The 24783-nt window shown below is 43.7% G+C and overlaps 2 long non-coding RNA genes across 2 annotated transcripts in view; both read left to right on the forward strand.

Annotated features, from left to right (window-relative positions):
* Positions 1 to 437: 437 nt before the first annotated feature.
* Positions 438 to 3127, forward strand: LOC117098589. The gene is made up of 3 exons (XR_004443481.1): positions 438 to 714; positions 818 to 1006; positions 2552 to 3127. It is a non-coding gene; the product is annotated as an uncharacterized LOC117098589 (long non-coding RNA).
* A 5289-nt stretch (positions 3128 to 8416) lies between these two features.
* LOC117098579 overlaps positions 8417 to 24783 on the forward strand; it is a 31964-nt gene continuing 15597 nt past the window's right edge. The window contains exons 1-2 of the long non-coding RNA XR_004443478.1: positions 8417 to 8468; positions 11756 to 11978. This is a non-coding gene — a long non-coding RNA (uncharacterized LOC117098579). The remainder of the gene's footprint in view (positions 8469 to 11755; positions 11979 to 24783) is intronic.

The following is a 24783-nucleotide window of genomic DNA, read 5'->3' on the forward strand; positions in this document are numbered from 1 at the left end:
TCCAACACTTCCTGGCCCCCACGTCTCCTTGCTCTCCTTCCTGCCCAATTCTGTCCCGTCTGTCAAGTCCTCCACCTATGAGGAGCTGGAGCTGGTGATGCACAGGGGAATGTGCATTTGTCATACATTGACAGCAAGATTATAAATTGGTACAGGACAATGTGGCTGTACTTTTCCATTCTAGTCTTGGGAATGCAACCTACATGTGCAAGGGTAATTAACAAGAGTGTCTTTTTTTTTTTTTTTCTGAGACAGGGTCTTGCTCTGTTGCCCAGACTAGAGTGCAGTAGTGCAATCATGGCTCACTGCAGCGTTGACCTCAAGCAATCCTCCCATCTCAGCTTCTGGAGTAGCTAGGACTACAGGTGTGAGCCACCACACCTGGCTAACTTTTTATTTTAGTGTAAGGGTCTTGCTATGTTGCCCAGGTTGGTCTCAAACTCCAAGGCTCAAGCAATCCACCAACCTCTGCCTTCCAATTAGCTGGATTACAGGAATGAACCACCATGCCCAGCCATCCATTTCAACATTATGTGTGCGTTCACCTCTGCTCTCAGAAGAGCAACTTGGAGATTAGAGAAAAAATGATTGCTAATGGTGCCATTTGCCCTGATGGCCCGTGCAGAGGAGTTCTCAGCTAACTAACACGGGGACTTCATCACGGAAATTCGGCCAGGAGAGAGCCTGGTGCACCTTTGACTCAGTTCAGCCAAGGTGATTGTTTTGTACGGAGTACAGTCGGGGTCAAAGTGACAGAAGACATGGGCTTGATAACAAATTCCTCGTGTAGATTAATGGTAAGTTGTGTTTTCTTCAGGTACTTGGGTTATTAATCAGCCTCAGCTTCACTGGTGGACAGACAAGCCATGCCCGTTTATGTCCCTCCCCCTTCCTTGGCACAAGGGCTTGTGCATTTTCCAGAGATGCCAGCATGACACAGAGAGAGGGAGGCTGCACTGAGTCATCCTCTAAGTCCTCCAGGGTGGAGCTGATGCTACTGAGAAAGGTGTGGACAGGGGAAGAGAGGACTAGGGGAGGAGAGGAGGCATTGGGGAGACCTACCCAGAATGTCCTCCAAAGGACCAAACAGAGAGACATGGACCCTCTCGTGTGGAACAACAGAGGAAACACACATAAATAACTCTTTTTTTTTTTTTTTGAGATGAAGTTTCGCTCTTATTGCCCAGGCTGGAGTGGAATGGTGCAATCTTGGCTCACTGCAACCTCTGTCTCCCGGGTTCAAGCGATTCTCCTGCCTCAGCCTCCTGAGTAGCTGGGATTACAGGCATGTGCCACCACGCCCGGTTAATTTTGTATTTTTAGTAGAGACGGGGTTTCTCCATGTTGGTCAGACTGGTCTCAAACTCCTGACCTTGGGTGATCCACCCACCTTGGCCTCCCAAAGTGCTGGGATTACAGGCATCAGCCACCGTGCCCAGCCACGAACAACTCTTGACCACCACATCCCTCCATTTCCTCCCCTTTCTTGCCTTTAATGCTGAAACACTTTAGGGTACTTAAAATGCCTCCTTAGTCTTTCAGGGGAAGTATACTCAGGGACTCTGGAGGCGAATGTGTATTTGATCTGAAGAAGGTCTTAGGATCATACTTTTTTTTTTTTTTTGGAAACAGCATGGGCCCTCATCCATGGTTTTCTGAAAAGCACCAGGCAGCCTGCTGTAGACCACTGGGTGAAGAGAGTGCTGGCCAGTGGAGGATCCCAGACCTCAGCGGCTGAAGGGGATGACCTCAAAGACCCATCCCCGTGTTCCCTGGGGCAGGCAGATAGCCCCACTGGGACCAAAATGAGAGGAGAGGCTGTCCTCCAGATTACGTTACCAATGAATAAAAATTAGAAACAACCTAATTGTCTAAAAGCCGAGCAATAGTTAAATTGCAGAAATACATACTGTGTAGCTATTTAAAAAAAAATGAACTGGTTACGTAGGAAGGATATGTCTTTTTTTTTTTGAGTCTTTTAAAAAGGCCAGTTGCATGACAAGTTTGATATAAACCCAGTAAAACCTCTATAGGAATATTTATTATATATTTTTGTATATATGGAGAGAAGTAGGAGAGAAGGATGCTTAACAACCGAAAAAAAGTAAGACTGATCTGGAAGCTCTCCATAACCTCACCAGGGTAAGATGCCTCTTTCCTCTGTTTTTTGAAGGCTCTATCATACACTCAGCCTCGCTCCACCACCGCACCTACAGCACAGCCCTATAAATTGGTTTGCATTGCGACTTTGCACATTAGACCCTGAGCTCTTTGCAGGCAGGAGCCACGTCCTATTCATCTTCGTATCACTCCTATCTAGCTCAGTGCTGAGGACCAAATAGGGAGTGAACAGAGCATGAGTCCAGGAGGTGAGATACGCAGTTCATTACTGTAAGATGCAGCTCACACACCACAATCATCTTGTCGCTAGGAAACGTTGAGGTGTGAAAGGAAAATAAAATCTCGGGACCCCAAACTCACTATGCCAAAGGGAAAAGTGAAGTTTGGCAACTGAGTCATATAAAACTGCCTTCATTTCGTTCCTAAACAGAGAGCAGCAATCACAGAAGGCCACCTCTCTCCTCGGGCGGACTCCCTCACAGATTGCTCACAAGAATTCCCTGTGGGCTCCCAAATCTTTCAGAATACATATCCCTCCCATGAACCAGCCCCAAACAGAGTTCTGTTGAATCTCATCCTGACAGTGTAAATGAACACTTATCCCATAAGTACGGGACAAAGGCAAGACGAGAAATCACCCCCCCCACCCCCGCCAAAAGCATATTTGACTTCTTCCTCTACTCTGGGTTTACTTTATCCTATGTAAAGTGCAGATTTACCTAGCTTAGGATGAATGCATTATTGACAGTTCCTCTACTCCCTCTTTTCACATGTAAAATGTGGATTCAGTGAGCCCCATCAAAGCCCCACAAGAATGTAACAATTTGCCTCATTACCTTTTTTTCCTTTCCTCCTTCCCCTGCTACCCACTCTTTCCCCTTTAAATAGTGAAGTCCTCACAACCCTCTTTGGAAAAAAGCACAGGCCACAGATCCTATGGTAACTTGCGTCTCTTTTTCCTGGGCATGTGTTCAATCTTGGCAAAATAAACCTCTAAATTAATGGAGCCCTGTCTCAGTCACTTTTTGGTTTACGGAGGTACAGAAGAAATAACCATAGCTTAATTTTCAGTAAAATGTTTTGTTTAGTAAGAATGTCTCCAAGCATGGTTCTTGACAGCTTAACAGCTTCCTGTTTCAGACTCAGGTGTGCCCCGCTGGAGGCTCCATCTAAGTGGAGAAGTTGTATTGAGCCTCTGCTCCATTCACGTGTAGGGGAGCAGCCTCCCCTCAGCGCAGGCATCTCACTGTGTGTGAAAGGCAATGGATGGGTTGACGTTTGCTCAGGCCTTGCTGCAAGGCCTTGTTCCCCTAGGATAAGATAAGTGCTTTACCATTAACAAACCTGGTTTAGAATTTTAAGTAAATCCACCCTAAGCAATAATAAAAGTGTGAGACTGGAAATGCAGCAAAGGAAAAAAAAAGTCCTAAAATTTGTTTGTCATAGCTTTTAGGAAAAAAAAGAGAAATGGAAACTATTGCATTTTTTAAAAAATGAAAAAGGATTACTCTATAGGCTGAGGTAGGAGGATCACTTGAGCCCAGGAGTTTTAGACTGCAATGAACTATGATTGCACCACTGCACTTCAGCCTGGGCAACTGAGCGAGACACTGTCTCTAAAAGCAAAAAAAGGTAACGCTACCTGACAATAATCAAACCCCACTTTGGTGAGGACCTGGGTTTTAGTCTCTGCTCTGTTTTGTGCATTGTGCAGAAGTCTCTGGCTCATGCACTTTATAGAAGTCACCTAGCCTCTCTGATGAGAGTGGATCACCTCAAGCTTGCTTCTGTTTCTTAAAATTCGAATTCTAAACTCTGTACTCCTGAATTAACAAAAGTGCTGCATATGGAACACATAAAATGAAAACAGCTGTTCAAATACTTTTCTGTTTGCAAATTTCTCTTTTTCTTTTTTTTTTTTTTTTGAGATGGAGTCTCGCTCTGTCACCCAGGCTGGAGTGCAGTGGTGTGATCTTGGCTCACTGCAAGCTCCGCCTCCCGGGTTCACGCCATTCTCCTGCCTCAGCCTCCCGAGTAGCTGCGACTACAGGCACTGCCACCACACCCGGCTAATTTTTTGTATTTTTAGTAGAGATGGGGTTTCACCGTGTTAGCCAGGATGGTCTCGATCTCCTGACCTCGTGATCTGCCTGCCTCGGCCTCCCCACGTGCTGAGATTACAGGCGTGAGCCACCGCGCCTGGCTTCTGTTTGCAAATTTCTATCTTAGCTTGGCTACATAAATCATATTCTTCCAAAAACAGGCATACTGTCATTGATGGATTTGGGTAACAGGTAGAGAAGGAGGTGAGTTGTTAAGTACTCAATGATGAGCTAATACAGGCAAGAAAGATGTAAGACACAGTGAGCTGCAAATAGAAATTGTTCAAGGTTACTTTCTCGTAGGGGTACAGTGGATCTAAGGCTTCACATTGTGTAATTTTGCTTCACATTGTAGCTCTTTGCTAGAAATAGATCCTGATCTTCTGGCTACATTGCTTATTCTTTGGTGTTACCTTTACTGTTTTACATTATGTCACCTCCAAGCAGGCAAAATTGGGCTTGCCTTCCTCCCTGTTAATACCTTTTAAATATTTGTAGACGCTTATCAAGTACCAGGTATCCCCTCTCCACCAGTGCTTGACCTGCACTGCCAAGTCTTTTGATCTAAATGCACAAGTCACTCCTTTGATCATTTTGGTGCCTTGTTCTGGATCCTCTCAATTATATCAACTTATTGCTGTTAACAAATACTGCTCTGAGTGTTCCAACTGGAGTCTTTGGAGAAGCAGATTGCAGACAGAACATTTTTTTTTACTGTTCCGTGATGTAAATCCTGGAATATCTGACCCAACTCAAGACTTTCTTTTTGACTATAACTCAAGTTATTTCAAACTTACAGTTAAATAAGTAGTCCTTCAAGCTCCTATCAATAATAAAACGTGGGACGGCAATAATAAAATGTGTTCCTATCAATAATGAAGCATGGGATGCTTGTGGGTAACAGAAAGGGCCCTCTGTTATCTTCTTTGGATGATGAATTTGTCTTCACCCTCTTCTGACTTGCTTTACTGGAGCCAGCCACATATCTCAATTGAAATAGATAAGTTTTTAAATATAACTAGCTTTGGGAGAGTATTACTCTGAATAGTTTCATTCCCCTAAATCCAAATGCCAAAGCCCTCAACCCCAATGTGATGATGTCTTAGTCTATTTTTGCTGCTATAACAGAATACCTGAGACTGGGTAATTTATAATTAACAAAAATTTATTTGGCTCATGGTTCTGGAGGCTAGAAAGTCCAAGATCAAGATCGAGGGGCCTGCCTCTCGCAAGGAACTTCTTGCTGTATCAGCCCATGGTGGAAGGCAGGCGGGCATGAGAACACGTGTGCGCATGAGAGAGACAAACTCACTTTTAGAGGAAATCTACTCTCTCGATAACAAACCCACTCCAGTGATAAGGACATTAATCCACTCATGAGGGCAGAGACCTCAAGACCTAATCACCTCTTAAGGTCCCACCTTTCAACACTGTGGCAATAAGGATTACATTTCCCACACATGAACACTGAGGGGCACATTAAAACCCCTAGCTGATTGTAATTGATGACGGGATCTTGGGAAGTCATTAGGTTTAGGTGCGGTCATGAAGGTGGAGTCCTCATTATGGGATCTGTGCTCTTACAAATAAGAGGCACTAGAGAACTTGCTCACTCTCTTTCCCTGTGAGACCCCAAAGAGGTCATGGGAGCACAAACAAATATGGCAGCTGCCTCAAACCAGGCAGAGACCCTCCCCAGGAACCAAACCTGTGGCATCTTGATCTCAGACTTCCTAGCCTCCAGAACTGTGAGAAATAAATTTCTGTTGTTCACGCCACCTACTTTATGGTATTTTGTTATGGCACCTCAAGCTGACAAATACAGGGAGGAGACACTGACCTAAATTTGGACCAAAACATAACTACACTAACTACACACATAATTCCTAAAAGAAGTTTTTAATTTTGATGACTAGAATTAGAAAATAAACCATAGAAAGGGGAAAAGGGCTGGGAGAAAGTTGCAAAAAGAGGAGTAGGAAAGCTGAAGATACATAGTGTATATTTCCTTTTCTTTTTCTTTTTTTTTGAGACGGAGAGTCTTGCTGTGTCACCCAGGCTGGAGTGCAGTGGTGCGATCTCAGCTCACTGCAACCTCTGCCTCCCGGGTTCAAGCAATTCTCCTGCCTCAGCCTCCTGAGTAGCCGAGACTACAGGTGCACCCGACTAATTTTTTGTATTTTTAGTAGAGACAGGGTTTCACTGCGTTAGCCAGGATGGTCTTGATCTCCTGATCTCGTGATCCGCCCGCCTCGGCCTCCCAAAGTGCTGGGATTACAGGCGTGAGTCACTGCACCTGGCCATAGTGTATATTTCATAATTTGTCTCAGGACCAGCCCTGACCTTAGGGCACCCTTAGAAACAGATGAATCCCTTGTATAAATTGGTAGCCATGCTCAGCATCTCAACCCGGTGTGGCACAGCAGATGGCCAGTGAAGACTGGCTAAATAAATAAATGACTAATTTTTATTAAGAAAGATTTATGTATAAAACTTGGTCCCTTTGATTTTATCATTCCTCAGTTCTTCTTCCTAAGATATGTCTTATTTTGTAGTGTGTTACTTTTATTTTTCTCCTTTATAATTTCTTTGACATTATTCTACATATCTATTTGTTTCTTATGTTTCTCAATTTCATGTGAAAATTTCACTAGCTTATCTAGCTCTGTTTTCTATTCAAAAAAGACATATTGGATAGGGTACAAAAAAAATAGAAAGAATGAATAAGAACTCCTATTTGATAGCACAGCAGGTTATTATTGACTATAGTCAAATGTACTTAATTGTACATTTAAAAATAACGAGAAAAGTGCAACTGGATTGTTTGTAACACAAAGATAAATGCTTGAGGGACTGGAGACCCCGTTCTCCATGATGTGATTATTATGCCTTGTGCCCGCATCAAAACATCTCATGTATCCCATAAATATATATATCTACTGTGTACCCACAAAAATTTTAAAAAGATCTAAAAATTAAAAAACTACATACCGGATATTATTCAGAACTGTGCTTGCTTAATTAACACTTAGGGTATTATTAAGAGGATACTATCTTCATCAAGACCAAATTTCCTATTCCCTGGAGCGCAGATCTTTGCATCACAAGCCATATAACAACACAGCATCTTAATTCCCCTGAAATAAGTGCAAGGGAAAGCGAAGATCTCTTAAGAAATTTTCCCCAGGAGAATAGAGCTTTTAGATTAAATCAACCCCTTTCAGTTACCTCCAAAAGTAAAATAGAAGACTTCCGTTAGAGGTCAGAGAAATCAGAATTCAGCAATGCAGACAGTGCTACTTGAGGCTGTTGTTGAATTTGTGCCTGAGATGCAAAGAAATTCCCAAAGGAATTTTTCAACTGGAAACTGCTGGAAACAAAAGAATAGACTGCTTTGGCGTCATCCACCGTGCGAGTTTTAAGAGGCACATTCTGTTCTAAAACGTTTTGAAGTTAGGGATCTAGTTTTCTCTCCTAGTGTATTTATTCTGCAATAGGAAAAGAGGACATTTTCCAAGTTGGAAAATGTTGCGGATCCTGGAGGGCCAGTGTGCCCGAGCTCGCCCCGCGGGGGCTGCACGTCTCTCTACCGCCCCGTCCAGGTGGACTTTCCTGGAACTCGAAAGAGGCACAGCCTCCGAGGCCCTGGCCGCCTGCCCTGCGGCGCCAGCGTCCCTGCACGTGCGGAGCTCCAGGCCGCCGCCAACCCCTTCCCCTCCCTTGCCCTTCCCCTCCCCCTTTCTTCTCCTCCTCCCTTCCACGCACCTTGCTCGCTGTCCCCCAAGGGAGCTGGGGCCGGGTGCGCTGCTAGCCTCGTACCCTGGAAAGCCAGGGAGGCCAGGGAGCCGGGGCAGGAAGAGCTGGAGAGCCGGCCCCACCCACTTGAAAATTACCTTCCGTGTGGATCCTGGAGTTAGATACACGTTAGTACAATAGCATGGACGGGAGAGAGGAGGGAGGAAGGAATGATCCTTTGAACCATATGTTCTGTCTAAGAGTGAAAGAGAAACGCCTTCCCTTTTCTCTTTTTTTCCAATTAAAATATTTAATTGCAAAATTTTTTTTTTTTTTTTTTTTGAGACGGAGTCTCGCTCTGTCTCCCAGGCTGGAGTGCAGTGGCCGGATCTCAGCTCACTGCAAGCTCCGCCTTTCGGGCTCACTGCAAGCTCCGCCTTTCCGGTTCCCGCCATTCTCCTGCCTCAGCCTCCGGAGCAGCTGGGACCACAAGCGCCGCCACCACGCACGGTTAGTTTTTCGTATTTTTATTAGAGACGGGGTTTCACCGTGTTAGCCAGGATTGTCTCCATCTCCTGATCTCGTGATCCGCTCACCTCGGCTTCCCAAAGTGCTGGGATTACAGGCGTGAGCCACCGCGCCCAGCGTTGATTACAAAATATTTCAAATAGCCAAAAGCATGCAGGTGGACCTCATCAACACCTTAAATTTCTATTTACCAAAAACACCATTAAAAAGTGAAAAGCCAACCGGAGAGGAGATAGTCACAGTGCATACACTTGACACAAACTTCTCCAGAATAGATGAAGAATTCCTACAAATAATAAGAACACCTCATTTTGAAATTAAGCACGCCACAGAAGAGAATATCCAAATGCTCAACAAACAAATACAGGTGGCCTGTCTTCAAAGAGGTGACATTTGGGAGAGTGTGGGGACAGACAATGAGCAAAATATTAAGTAAAATGTGTGGTTTGTTAGATGATAAAATGTGCAGGAAAGGGCACAAGGGAGAGTGTTGTGGCTGGGGGAAGCTGCTGAGTTTTGGATAAGCTTGCCAGGAAACAATTCAGCGGAAAGAAGACATTCAGGGAGGAACCCAAGAGGTGGAGGAGAAGAGCTCACAGATTACTGGGGACTGGTCCTTGGCTGAGGAGGCAGTGGCGGTGGAAGATGAGTGCCTTGTAGAAACAATGAAGATGTTGGTGTAGCTTCAGAAGAAAGTGCAAGGGGAAGCCCAGGTTCAAGAAGTATGACTGGGGTGGGCAGATGTTTTAATAGGATCATTCCAGCTACTGTGCTGAGAATAGACTCCAGGAAGGGCATGGCAGAAGCAGGAAGACCAGTAAGGAGCGCAGCAATAATCTAGGGCAGAGATGCTGCAATTGGACCCAGCTGGGTGGTATGGCTGTGTGGAGACAGGGTGAATTCCGTATGGATTTTAAAGATGTGTATAGCACCTACACATGCACCCACAAGATATCACATTGCTTTGTGCACTTACATAATTTCCATATTTGCAATCACACTCCACACAGTTTTATTGCAGGCCATTTTTCGTTGAAATTCACTGATGTTGATGCATTTCCTAATGGAAATGACATGCAATATACTATATGCGGCTATCAACACTTTAAGGCCTTAAAGAGAGAGTAAAGATAACATTAATCCATAGCCAAGTCAGTTCAGGAAATGAAGAGGAAAAACAAATCCAGATCAGAATGCCTGATGTTGGGTAGGTCTTCCGCACACCCTCTACAAGCCTGCTTGGCCTAAAATCTTGTCAAAGGGAAGAGCAGCCTATGAAGAGGTTCATGTAGGTGCAATCATGAATTGAAAATGTCCCTGATAGCTTGCAATTGTTTCACAGCATCAGCTGCTGGTGATGAAAACATGGAAATCATCACCAGTGTATCCCTTTGTTGTTATTGTTGTTGTTGTTTTCCTATCTCAAAAAATTGGATAAATTCCCCTAGCTGTGTAATTCAGAGTCTGATATGTGGTGTCAGGAGACTAACTTTCAGGTCCAGTCTAGACCAGGGCTTGCCAATCTCGCACTCCTGACATTTTGGGACAATAATTCTTCATTGTGGGGGACCGTCCTGTGCGCTGTAGGATGTCTGGCAACACCTGTGGCCTGGACCCACTAGGCAAAAGTAACAGCTGTCCCCAAACTCCAGCCATGACAATAAAAAATGTCTCCAGACATTGCAGACTTCCCCTGGGGAGAAAAGCATCCTCAACTGTGAGAACCATTGATTTCTCTTAAATTATTGCCACTAAGGATGAGATCAAGCTTTACAGGCTTTGGAAATAATTATTAAGTAATTTAATTTTGTTTTTCTATCTAATCATAAGTACCTTCACTTACCTCTGGGCCCAGTCCTCAGATTTGGACCGTATGAAACCCTGCGCTTTAAACTCCCCGTACTTCAGATGAGGCTCATGAAATAATATATTTGATATTCAACATATTTAATGGATCGAAAATAATGCAACAATGAATCAAAACTGTTCAAAAAGGGAAATAAAGATTTATAGAAGAAGGATTATTGTTCTTAGTGCCACTAAAAACAACAGCCTTATAATTAGGTAACTGTGTAGCCATGTGCTTTCAGAAACTCGCTAAACATTCATTGAAGCCGTGAGCATTTGATTAGTCTACACCAACCCAGTAACTCCATTTACTAATTTTTGTTTTACTGTGAGTAAATTGGGGCAGATTGCTTGTCTAGAAGCAGCTTAGTAAAGAATCAAATTAAAGATATTGTGAAGTGATTGAACTAAGGCAATGAAATGAGAGGGAAAAAAGACAGTTATAAGAGATTTCAGGTACACACCAGGGTTCAGAATTTTGTGTGCAGCTTATTAGAGAGGATTTATGTCCGGAACAGAAAGGCAAATCAGTAGAAAGAGGGCAAATATACTCAGTTTGTGTACATTTTGTTTATTAAGAGGAGAGACATGTTTGTGTGTTCAATGATGTATGTCTGTTGATCAATATTTTAAATGAATCAACATTAATCATGTTTTGGAAGAGTAAATGACATGTTTCTATAAGCATTCAATTAAAAATTGCACTGTGCACTGACTTTTCCTGGGTGCAATGCTAAATACTGGGGCAAGAAGGCTTGTAGAGAACTCAGTTGCTATAGCCAGAGAAAACTGCAGGGGTTTCCCTAACTCTATCCGCAGAGCTGGTGTTGTCAGGTTGTTATGTAGCAGTGCTGAATTATAACAAGTCCTTTATTTCTGGTACTTCAGGTATACTGAATGCCGTTCACATGTTAAAGGATCCTATTACATCCAGGCTTCCAGTGCAACTGATTCAGCTTGACCGTTACTATTTAAGTGGACAAGAAGCTTAGCCTGCCCACAGAACTCCACAATAGGAACTATTCTATAAAATGTTGGTATAGGGCAATGGCGTGAAGTTGGGAAGAATGGTCTTAAAAGTCACAATAGTAGTAACACTGACATTGACCAATCGTGAACGTCTCTGGATCTCAGTATCTTTTTCTAAGATAAGCATTGTCATCACCATCATCACTGTAATTATCATCCTTGTCTTTGCCATGTCGTTGGTAGACTTGAATGAGTTCAAGTGTAGGAAAGTGTTTTGCATTCTTCTAAGAACTATACAAACTCTGTTTCATAATAACAACATAATGATAACATACAGGTCACTTTTCCTTTTATTTCAAAAGTACCTATACACTCAGTTAACTTATATAATAATTTTGATTATGAAAACTCATGATTATAAGAAACCTGAGTGAATTTCTCTCTACTTTTAGGATTTTAATGTGAAAATGGCAACATGAGAAACGTACATAGTTTCCAAGGACCATCAGTTTCAGGAACTGCCTTTGCCAGCCTCCCTGTATGCCTTCACACCCAATACCTGCCCCTCACAGGAACCCTGGGCAATCTCTTGCTTTGCAACCAAGGAACTGGTGTATGTGGATGAGAAATGGTGTCCTAAGGGCAGAAGAGTTTTGCGCTGAGGAAACATGTCAGGTCAGTTTCTTTTTAAGCCTGCAAGAATATGTCTCTGTATGTGGTGGGCCAAAGCAGTGCTCCTGTCTACAGCTTTCACCCAGGTCCTTGCTCTGGGGCAGAATTATCCGAAAGCAGAGGGGTGTCTCCCCGGTCACCTAAGAGTAGCTCTTTGCCACCAGCAGCACTGGCTGGAGGGAAGAGGTGCTTAAAATGCACAAGCCTGGAACTGGGATAAAATCACATCTGCATTCTACTGGATGCATGTATCCTATATTTAGTATATATTTAAATTGACTCCAGTGCATTCCTAGCTGCTTCTTGCATGTGTGTGGGATTTTAATCCCACTATTTGCTTTTGGCAGAATGGCCCTAGAGATTACCTGCGATAGGCAGATTTTTTTAAATCCCATGGATTGCAAGAATGGGCACAACAGTGAAATAATCATAGGGTGTCTTTAAACAAAACAATTACAAAATAAACAAATTCATACATCAAAGCGGCGGTAAAGATGAAACATTAAATGGAAGAACTGTGCGGTAAGAGAGTGCATCAGAAACCCTAAGTTGTACTTAGCTTTCATGAAATTGAGAATGATACCATTAAAGTCCTCAGCGAGATTCTTCACGCTGTTTTGGCAACATGATTTAATTTCAACCACAGCTACTAAATTACCCTCTGCTTCTTTTGAGTAGAGCAGGATTGTCCTGTACCATCTTGAAAAATTCTGAAGTAACTTTCCAGAAATTCTCAGTGAAATAAGATACTGTTTACTGGAGCTTTCCAATAAGATACTTCACAGCCTTCAAACAGCACTGCCTTTGAAATGAAACCAGTATGAATGTTTTCAAGAGATGAAGACTGTGATTGCAAACAGCTCATTGAATGTGTGTCTGTGATGTCAGTCTAGTCTGTCATTTGGAGATAATGGACTAAAAGAAAAGACAAATGTATCTCAGTTTTTAGATGTTTTTTCACTTACGATGCATACTCTCCAGACACACACACAATGAAGCGCTCACTTTCATGTTGCACTATGATAAATACATAAAACCTCCTCCACAAAGTCTTAGCCTTGCTATCGTTATATCAATTTTATTGATGAGAAAACCAAGTGTAAAAGGGTGAACAACTTGCCTGAGTTACGCAGTAAGAGCTCAGTGGAGGACTAACACTCAGACGTCCTTACCAGTCAAAGGCTCTCTGGAAGGCAAGACTAATACTGAATAGATTCAGCCAAGAGTCCTTCCACTGTGAACCTCTATTGTATTTTCAGTCTCTGGAGGCTCTTATCTTGGTTTCCCAGCAGGCAGCAGCCAAAACAAAATCACTTCAGGATCTGAATCTCCCGGGACCTCCACAGGACTTCAAAAGACACTAATGGATGCTAATGAGTATGACCTTAACTGATTAAATCCAGTCACAGCTATATAATACCCCGCAGGTGTTATAGTGAGGCTTTTAGGGACAGCAGCTTTTATTTTGCCTCTGCCCGTTGAGCTTTCTCAAAGCAGTAAGTGGAACTAACCCGTGCTGTTCTGAGTGAGTAGATTCCGATAAGCACATCTGGTGTAGGCGGTCTTCCCAAGATGACCGTTTGTCACAGTCCAGGAAGTCAAGAAGACCTGGCAAGAGAATTTCATTTCCATGTGTTGTGCCTCTGTTTCCTCAACATCCAACTCATTGCTAGATCCCTCGGCACTTGACACCATTTCAGATGTCTGCTCTCTCAGTCTTCTCGTTCCTCACTGGAGGTCATACACTGGCTGCCTCCAGGTCAGGTAGGATCTGTTAGACCCATGTAGCCTTGGGCATCCTATTTTTATTTTTTAAAACTTGAGTTCGTCACTAAGGTTTAATATTTATATATGTATCTGCATCCTGGCTTTCCCTGAAAACTCAGAGGCTTTGGGGATGCCAGGCCAACACTGGCTCAGCACCGAGTCCTGGCTGACCCCTCAGATGTAGCTAGCATCCTTCCTTCCCCTGTGAACTCTCCCCCCGCCAGCCCCGGCCCCAGGCGTGCCCCCACCTACAGCTGTGCCTGTGTTTTCCGTCTCTGCCCCCGCAGCACAAGACACCAATGCCCTCTCCTTGTGGAAACCTCCTTTGGCTTGTCTGACGTAGGGCTCCACTCTCTAGTGACCTCACTATTCTCTATCTTTCTGTGCCCTCCAGCAATGACATTTTCCTCTTCCTGCCATCCTTTAAATGCAGGAGTCCTCCGAAGGGGAAATCTGTCCTTGATCTTCTCTTCCTTCTCTCCACTCTCCCTTGGAATATCATGTATCTTCACGATTTACATTCACAAGGCTCTTGAAATGATGTTTGTATCCATTTGCCAATTCAACCATATATCACTGAGCATGAATGCAAGGATGAAGGCAAGACACCATTTCTTTCCTTAAGGAGCTCAGTGATACAGATGGTTAAACAAATACAGTGCAATTGGATAAATGCTAGGGATAGTGGCACAACACAATTGACTCCACACAAGGGGTAGCCTTTGAGCTGTGTTTTGAAGACTGAGTAGAAATTCACCGTGGGAATAATGACAAGCCTTATAGAATTTCGTTTCTCCTGTGTTTTAGGAAGCATTTCACACTGCCTGCTGTCAGACATCTTTACTTGGACATTCCACTGGTGATAAAATTAAACACACCACCCCACAACATTCCCACTCCAAACACCCAGTTGTTTTCTTCGACTTTCTTGTCAGCTACTGGCACCCCTAGTCTCCCAGTAATCTAGCCTGAGAGATATCCTTGATCTTTCTCTCTGATACTCAACCAGTGGTCAAATTCTGAGATTCTTCTTTTAAATGTCTTTTTTTTTCTTTTTTTTTTTGAGACAGAGTCTCACTCTGTTGTCCAGGCTGGAGTGCAGTGGTGTGATCTCAGCTCACTGCAGCTTCCGTCTTCTGGGTTCAAGCAATTCTCCTGCCTCAGCCTCCCAAGTAGCTGGGACTACAGACACCCACCACCAACCACGCCTGGCTAATTTTTGTATTTTTAGTGGAGACGGGGTTTCACCATGGTGGCCAGGCTGGTCTTGAACTCCTGACCTGAGGTGATCCACCTGCCTCGGCCTCCCAAAGTGCTGGGATTACAGACCTAAATGTCTTTTAAATCCACATCCTTGCAAGTTTAGCTCATCAGCACGTCATGTCCAGCGGACAGCATCAGCAGGTGGTCCTGTGAGTGCCTGACCTGTTCAGGGTGTCTCCCCTTCTGCACAGCTGCCGTGCAGCCTGCCTGGAACTGGCTCTGAAAACTCTGACCCTTTGCTCTAAATGCTTTACTTGTATTCCCTTATTTAATTCTCACATTACTCCAAGTAGGCAGGACTGTTATTATCCTCCCAGAACTGGTCCAAGTCTACATATCCAGTGGGTACAGGCCCAGAAAGTCTGACCCTGGAGGTCACCTGCTTACTCACCAGCCTATGTTTCCAGGCCGTGTTCTTGTTCAAAACTCAGTGCAACTCCCCTTTGCCTGCAAACACCGTCTCAATTTGTTGGAGCCTTGAAGGTTCTAGTAACTTGGCCCTCAGCCAGCTCTTTCATGTATGTCTTGGTTTCTTATTTTTCTTGTAGAGTTTATCCTGAGGATTTAGCGTTATTGCATCAGACACGTAGAATACAGTGCTTAGTGCTTAGAAAGGGCACTGTCGGCTTTCCTTCTCGCACCCAGCCCGTGTCACAGTCTGAAGCACCTCTTTCAGTGTCTCTTGAATCCACACCTTCCTTTTCAGTTGGGCGGCTTTTGGTATTATTTCTCTCAGTTCTCCTTCACCAGTGGGAGGCTTTGGGAAAAAGTTAACTGCAGCTTCCCCACATGCTGGGGCCTCCCCTGTCTTCTGACTGGCCATGCTGGACTGGAATCTCCTCTTCATCCATTTTGACTGACATAAATGCCCTCACCCTCACATGCCACAGATCTCGTCCTCTTTTCTGATTCTATTTCTAATCTCTAGCCCTACAGTCAGCCAGAACAATCTCTCCCTCCTCTGTGTTTCTAGACAGCTTTCTTTATGCCTCTGAGACAGTCTTCCCTCATTCTGCATTTTAGTGGAACAGTGGCTGTGCTCTTAACTTTTTCCCTTTCTAGATAATAAACTCCCCCGGGCTAAGAGCATTGCTTGTTCATTCTTTTCTTCCTGCAGCTAAGTTCAGTGAATATATTTGATTTATACTTAAACATTTACTGAATAACATGGATAATATGAAAAAATGATATGTGGTCTTGATATCACCTGGATCATTCATTTGATAAACTTAATGCAAAAGTTGAGTAGAAAAGTTAGGCACCAATAGAATTAGTAAGGAAAAGGATAAAATATATATTATATCAAACATTTATATTCTTGTTTTGTGTGTGTGTGTGTGTGCCACCCAGGCTGGAGTACATTGGCGCAGTCATAGCTCACTACAGCCTCCTCCTGGGCTCAAGAGATCCTCCCACCTCAGGCACCTGGGTAGCTAAGACAACATGTCTACACCACCATGCCAAGCTAATTTTTGCAAACTTTTTGTAAAACATTTATATTCTTAAATACAATATTAAAATATATTAGGAAGGAAATACTTCCTAAAGTGTGTCATCCACAAATGTGATGAGAATGAATTGCATGATATGTGTCAATATAAAATATGCTCTGTAATACAAGTTTACAGGATTACATATGAAATCTATATAAAATATGCTCTGTAATACAAGTTTACAGGTTACATATGAAATCTATATTCATCCTGTAGGTAAATTTAGGAACTGCACTAACAAAGCATATAGATTGTGTGTTTGGTCAGAATTAGGTTGGAGAAAGTAACTTTTGGGGATGAATCTGAGCTGCCTTCCCTCCTCTGTGAAAGGTAAGTGATAGAAATGCAAAGGAGTGTTCCAACTATAACTAAATAATGTGGGGGTTAGTCTCAGAGCCTAGGAGCCTGAGGGGCTGGGGCAGGAAGACTGTTCAGGTTCCCAGTGTGGCTCCTGCACAGCCTCAATGGTGAGCACAGAGGAAAGGCAGAGGGCGGGTTGGGCTAGGCTGGACTACGGATGCAGACAACAAAAAGGAGCTGTGGGGGTGGGCATGGAGACTCAAGTGTAGGCTTTGAAGCTGAAGGGGAAGATTCTGGAAGTAGTCCCAGGGCAAAGAGATTACTGAAGGGCTGTCCAGTGCACCCAAATATATCTTTGACCATCACAGAAGGGTGAGGAGTGAGGGACAATTTGTCTATTCTCCTACTGCAGTCTGAGAACTAGACCTCCGATGTTCTAAGTTGAAGGGAAGATCGCAGCCAGCTGCCTCTGTGATGGTCAGCAGAATGTCCAGTCCTTCCAGGATCATTTTTTTGTTTGTAAAGTCAGAGTGATTTTTTTTTTTTTTTTTTTTTTTGAGCCTGAGTCTCGCTCTGTCGCCCAGGCTGGAGTGCAGTGGTGAGATCTCGGCTCACTGCAAGCTCCGCCTCCCGGGTTCACGCCATTCTCCTGCCTCAGCCTCCTGAGTAGCCGGGACTACAGGTGCCCGCCACGCCTGGCTAATTTTTTGCATTTTTAGTAGAGACGGGGTTTCACTGTGTTAGCCAGGATGGTCTCGATCTCCTGACCTCGTGATCCACCCGCCTCGGCCTCCCAAAGTGCTGGGATTACAGGCGTGAGCCACCGCGCCTGGCCAAGTCAGAGTGATTTTAAAGCAAGCTGTGTGCGTATGTTGGTGGCAGGTTGGGGGGTGGTCTTTCCTGGTTAGCAGGCTGTGACAGTGGTGTTCTCTGCAGCAAAGGAAGACCATGGCATTGAAGGTCATCTTCAACCTATGGGTTCTCTAGAATCTGAATACTGGAGTCTGTGATCTGGGATTGACTGAGGGTTTATGAATCGGCATAGGAAGTGGGAGAAGCATTGGGAGACGGAAGACTTGGATTTGAATCCTGGCACTACCTCTTTGTAGCTGTTTTACCAAAGTTTGTGAAAGTCCTTGGCACAGTGCCTGGCACAGAGAATAAGGACTGAATGTGGGTGTCTTCGAGGCTTGAATGTGGGTGTCTTCGAGGACTGAATGTGGGTGTCTTCGAGGACTGAATGTGGGTGTCTTCGAGGACTGAATGTGGGTGTCTTCGGTATCTTCTCTGGTGCTTACAGTGTATTAGACTTCCCCACATTCTCTCTTGTCAGGTGGCAAAACTAGATTATGCCCAATAAATAAAGACATAACTCGAGGCACAGAAGAGTTAAGAAATTTGACTGAGATTATAGGAAATAATCAAGTGGATCTTAAACTGTTCAGAATTTCTATGATCATTTTTATTTACAAAGTGGCTAACATTTTTAGTTTGTTCTCTACAATACGTCTCACAGTCCAATATTTCCGTTGCTAAATAATAACAACAGTGAATTGCTTTTAACCAATTTTGATTGCACTGGATCCCATCTCTAGGATGCAGATACTAAGGTGGAGAATGGGATTTAGAAGGCCAGCAAACAGGGTCTGTCAGACCCCACTTTAATCCTACCAGACAGAGTGAGAGGAAGAGAGTGGGGCTCATGAAGTCAAGTTACAGATAGCCTGCTTCTCTGAGGAATGGCTAATGGTCTACTGCAGGGCTGCAGTCAACTTTAAGCCTCTAGGGGAAGCAGAGGGAATGAGGTGAGAACTTAGAAATAGGACATTTGGGATTGTCAAAATGGGTAACACAAGTCAACTCTTTACAACCCAGTGTGTTGGACCCATTGTGGCAGCGTGGTTGGGATGGGGAAGGGGTGGTTCATTCTGAAAGTGGCATAAATTGATATTAAATAAAGAGCCTAGTCCTTGCTTCTTCCAGAAGCGATGGCCATGTGTTCCATGAGTCCCCAGTTTGAGGTGACCTATGCTTTTCTGTGAATAGTACTTTTGCAAAATGATTTTTGCACCACCTGCTGGCAAAGAACAGTGATCTTGCTGCTCATTGAAGAAAAGTCACACACTTAAACTGCTGGTGAGCAAGGCACAGGGAGATCAAAACTGACTTTGGTGGGAACATGTAGCCGCCACTGCTGCCTGGCATCCAATTCCTTGTCACCACCTTGTTAACAAGTTTCCAATTGTGCCAGGTGATACACACAGGTGGTTTCTTTCTGAAAGTGTCCTAACAATATGAGAAGATTATTCTGGATTATGTGAGTGGGAAAGAGAATATTATTTTCAGTGATTAAGAGAGACAGGCTATCTAGTACTCATTTCTAACATACAGACTAATCTTTTTTTTGGAAAGCCTTTCTAGAACACTCTTATTTTAAAATGCTGAAGCAATATTATGCGTTTGTTTGTTTGCTTATTGCCAAGGAACCATTTAGATGTTCCTGATTGAGCAAGACTTCTGGAACAATCTAGGAGTTTCATGTTCTACCTTGAGAGTGTGAAGTGGCTTTCTGGGTGAGATTTCCGGAGAACACACTGAGACATTTTTATTGTGCTCATTTTACTGCTCAGAAGGAAGTTGGCTTTTCCTTTTTTCTGAAGGGATAAATAATCCGAACTCATTTCATAGGGAGTCAAAGAGACTGAAGACTTCGCCCACAACTATTTCAGATTCAACCCATCTCTACCACTGTTCTTAGATACTCTATGGCAGGAAACCTGGACTGAGGAGTGAGAATCTATCAAGCTGCAGGTGGTGCACCTGAAGTTCAGAACTGGAATATTCCTTGTCTTCCTTTCCCACACACAAACTTTATCTTGCATAAGGGAGTAGTGGTTTCTGAGTAAATATGATGGAACTCAAATACTTTTCTTATGAAGAGGCATCCTGTTTTCTCATTTGATGCAATGCATGATTAGAACAAATTTCTTGATTCTCTGACTCTTTTTTTGTGAGTTTCTTTTGATTTTTGCCGGCCATCCCCCTTCCATCCTTAGTCTCAAATTTCTTTCATGCGTTGCTGCCTCTCTATCCCATTCCGTTTCACTTCACTCAACATTTGCTGAAGAGTTACATTGTAAAGGGTCTGTACTTGAAAGACATTAGAGGAGACACAAAAATGAAGACGGGGTTCATACCTTCAAAGAAACTGGCCCGTACTTTGGGTGAGAGACATGCACCCAAATCTCCTTCGCACAATCACGTGTTGCTTAACGACAGGGATGCAGGCAGAGAAATGTGTTGTTAGGCGATTTCATTGTGTAAACATCACAGTGTGCACTTACACAGACCTAGTTGGTAGAGCTTACTACACATCTAGGCTGTGTGGTATGGCCTGTTACTCTCAGGCTACAAACCTGCCCGCATGTGATCCTACCGAATACTGTAGGTAGCTGTAACACAGTGGCAAGTATGTGTGCATCTAAACATGTCTAAACACAGAAAAGGTATGATAAAAATATGGTATAAAAGATAAAAAATGGCACACCTGGCCTGGTGTGGTGGCTCGTGCCTGTAATCCCAGCACTTTGGGAGGCTGAGGCAGGCGGATCATAAGGTCAGATCGAGACCATCCTGGCCAACATGGTGAAACCCCATCTCTACTAAAAATACAAAAAATTAGCCGGGTGAGGTGGCGGCGCCTGTAGTCCCAGCTACTCGGGAGGCTGAGGCAGGAGAATGTCGTGAACCCGGGAGGCAGAGGTTGCAGCGAGCCTAGATAACACCATGGCACTCCAACCCGGGCAACAGGGCAAGATTCCGTCTCAAAACAAAAACAAAAATTAGCTGGGTGTGGTGGTGGGCACCTGTAGTCTCAGCTACTTGGGAGGATGAGGCACAACAATCTCTTGAACCTGGAAGGCAGAGGTTGCCGTGAGCTGAAATTGCACCACTGCACTCCAGTCTGGGTGGGATAGCGAGACTCTGTCTCAGAAAATAATAATAATAATAATAATTAAAAAAAAAAAGTAGGTTATTTACCAGAAATGGAGCTTACAGGACTCCCTCATTGCTCTGGGTGAGTTTGTGAGTGAATGGTGAGTGAACGTGCAGGCCTAGGACAGTTCTGTATACTACTGTAGACTTTGGAGACACTGTACACATAGGCTACGCCAAATGTATTTTTTAAAAGATTTTTCATTGTTCCATAGTAAATTAACCTTAACTTACTGTAACTTTTTTTGTTTGTTTGTTTTGTTTTGTTTTGTTTTGTTTTGAGATGGAGTCTCGCTCTTGTCGCTGCGACTGAAGTGCAGTGGTACGATCTCAGCTCACTGCAACCTCTGCCTCCCAGGTTCAAGCGATTCTCCTGCCTCAGCCTCTCTAGTAGCTGGGATTACAGGCGCCCACCAGTAGGCCCAGCTAATTTTTGTATTTTTAGTAGATATGAGGTTTCACCATGTTGGCCAGGTTGGTCTCGAACTCCTGACCACAGGTGATCCACCCACCTCAGCCTCCCAAAGTGCTGGGATTACAGGCATGAGCCACCGTGCTTGGCCCAACTTACTGTAACTTTGTTACTTTATAAACTTTAAAAATTTTAAACTTTTTGACTCCTGCAATAACACTTCGCTTAAAATTAGAAACACATTGTACAACTGTACAAAAATATTTTTTCTTTATATCTTTATTCTACAAGCTTTTTTTTATTTTTAAAGCTGTTTTTAAAACTTTTAAAACTGTTAACTTTTTAGTTAAAGACGAAGACACACCTGTAATCCCAGCACTTTAGGAGGCTGAGGCGGGCGGATCACTAGGTCAGGAGATGGAGACCATCCTGGCTAACACGGTGAAACCCCATCTCTACTAAAAAATACAAAAATATTAGCCGGGCGTGGTGGCAGGCACCTGTAGTCCCAGCTCTTCGGGAGGCTTAGGCAGGAGAATGGCATGAACCTGGGAAGCAGAGTTTGCAGTGAGCTGAGATCGCGCCACTGCACTCCAGCCTGGGCAACAGAGCGAGACTCCATCTCAAAAAAAAAAAGAGTAAGACGCAAACACACACATTAGCCTAGGGCTACACAGATCAGGACCATCCATGTCATTGTTTTCCATCTCCACAAGTTGTCCCACTGGAAGGTCTTCAGGGAAACAACAGGCATGGAGCTGCCGTGCCTTCCCCGGAATGCCTCCTGAAGGACCTGCCTGAGGCTGTTTCACAGTTAACTTTTTTTTTGTAAGTAGAATGTGTACACCTTAATGACAAAAAGTATAGTAATACATAAGCCAGTAATACAGTTGTTTGTTTTCTATCAATCGTGTACTATACATAATCGTATGCGACATATATTGCCTGCGCTGTTCACAACAGGCTTCGCGCTCCTTTGAGAATCAAAAGCTGCTGCTGATCTGACAGGAGGCGGAGCGCAGGTGGTAAGGCTCCCTCGCCCACCACTCACCTCCTGCTGTGTGGCCTACTTCCTAACAGGCCATGGACTGGTACCGGTCCATGGCCCTGGAGTAGGGGACCGCTGCGTTTTTAGGACTGGCAGCACAGTAGGTTGTTTTACACCAGCATCACCAGAAACACGTGAGCAACATACAATGCTACAGCAGCTACGATGTGACTAGCTGGTAGGAATTTTTCAGCTCCATTCTAAGCTTATGGGACCACTGCCATGTGCACAGTCCAGCATTGACCGAAACCTCATCACAGACTGCACAGTGACATCATTCTCCTCAGGGAAGCACTTCAATCAAATATCATGAGAATGTGGAGGAGATGCGGATGACTTTGGCCAAGTGAATCAGAGAAGGGCCTAGAAACAGAACCAAGCAAAAATCCTGCAAAGGAAATCCATACCTTGGATCCTCATCCTTTGAAACAGACCTGCTTTCATCTGTTTTTTCCCCCGTGAAATCATTTCCTCCAGACTCGAATTTAAATTCTTTCTCTCTGTTCATGTCCCTGGCTTTCCTCTCCTGAAGCCAGGCACAGCTCCTCAGCAGAGGGATAAAGAAAGCTGTGCATCAACACATCCTGTTAACCTCTCTTTTGACAGGGACAAAATATCCCAGTAGCCTTTTGCAAAGAACAGATTAACATTTTTCATCAGCAGAAGCTGGAGCTCTTAATGATAAGCCTTGCTCTAAATGCTGCCTCCCCTGGAAAGCAAACTCCAAGCCTCTGTGTGTTATTTTTAAGTGGCATCTGGAAAAACACTTCTGATCTAATATGGAAGTCCTCGTCAATTGCCTAAGCTGTTCCACATGGAATCAAATGCATAGACTGTGTCTTGGGAGGCTGTTTCAAAGACCAAGAGATTGAATTCATATTTGGTGACAACATCAATGTCTTCCAGGCTCCCATAACCCTTTCATTTTCCAAATAAAGCCATGAAACAGATGTGCCTAAAGCATATTGAAGAGCTGCCAACGTAAAGCCAACCAGCCACATAAAAAGCACAAACGGCCTCTTTTGGAGCTGTCACCCTGGCTAGTGGTTAGATCAGTTGCAATTCTGCCATGAGTAAATGAACTGACACTTAGTACCTCTTTAAACAAAGGTCCTGATACAGATGTGACAGTATTTTGAAATAGCTTGTACAAATCTGAGCAATGCAACATGATTGAAAAATCTCAATAGTTTTTTCTTTTCTTTTCTTTTCTTTTTTGAGAGGGAGTCTTGCTCATCGCCCAGGCTGGAGTGCAGTGGCACGATCTTGGCTCACTACAAGCTCCGCCTCCCGGGTTCATGCCATTCTCCTGCCTCAGCCTCCCAAGTAGCTGAGACTACAGGCGCCCGCCACCATGCCTGGCTAATTTTTTGTATTTTTAGTAGAGATGGGGTTTCACTGTGTTAACCAGGATGGTCTCGATCTCTTGACCTTATGATCTGCCCGCCTTGGCCTCCCAAAGTGCTGGGATTACAGGCGTGAGCCACCACGCCCAACCAAAAATCTCAATAGTTTTCTAACATAGGACTTAGATAATTACAGTGAACATATGTTCTCTAAAAAAATTAATATTTTATTTTTCTAGTCAATTCGAAATTCTTTGATCAAGTGTTTCTTAACTGTTTTCAAATGAAGGGAAAAACTGAGAGAAGACATATAAGAAAATTTTACTTTTTTCCAAAATATTTACCGTCTGAATAACTGTTACCACTAAAGAATAAACATGCAGTCAGCCAATTGATAAGGGTCCGTTAGCATAAAAAATGAGATTATGAGATTGCATGATCTGTTATCAATGCTTAAAGAAAGCTAATATACTTGTATACTTATGTTTTGGGATACAGTTTGGTTTAGGTAAAATAACTATCATCCAGCATTTGTTGTTCCTTCTGTAAGCTTTTCTTTAATCTAACAAATGATTGGTAGCTCTTTTCATTTTAGACATAAAACTGTCATTCATTTCTTGTCTGTAGAGGGGTTTGGATTAGTTGGCTCCTCGAAACACATTCCTGCTTTGTTGTTCTGCAAAAAGAAAATTCGTAAAGCTGGGCACATGAGAAAGCCAGACAGACCTTTATTCTCTTCCACGAATGTGGAGCATAAATGAAGAAGTGAGGCATATACCATCAGACGGTGCCACTGCTTCCAAGTGGCACACTACCTCCGAGTCGGCACGGTTTCACCCCTGGGAATGGTTCCCCTGGGGTTCTCCCTGCAGGACATCTGGCCGCCCTCCCTGTGCCCCAGCGATGTGAGGTGTCTGTCTTCAGCTCCACACAGGTTCTCTAAGCCTATTACTCAATTAGAAAGGTAATTGCTCCCTGGCTGGCATTCTAGGATTTGTGATACTAGAATTTAAGACTTTGATGATAAACATTTGAATTCTAGTGTTTATAATTTAACCTACAAAAATTGCCTCAGAAACCATAGCAGCATGTGGCCCTTACAGCACAGTAACTACATTTATTACTCCTTAGTTAGGAGAAAACCGTTCTCTGCAGTTATTTAAACTTAAGACAACTTGCTTCA

The sequence above is a fragment of the Trachypithecus francoisi genome, unplaced genomic scaffold (genome assembly GCF_009764315.1).
Source record: "Trachypithecus francoisi isolate TF-2019V2 unplaced genomic scaffold, Tfra_2.0 Contig01461, whole genome shotgun sequence".
In the NCBI taxonomy this organism is placed as follows: domain Eukaryota; kingdom Metazoa; phylum Chordata; class Mammalia; order Primates; family Cercopithecidae; genus Trachypithecus; species Trachypithecus francoisi.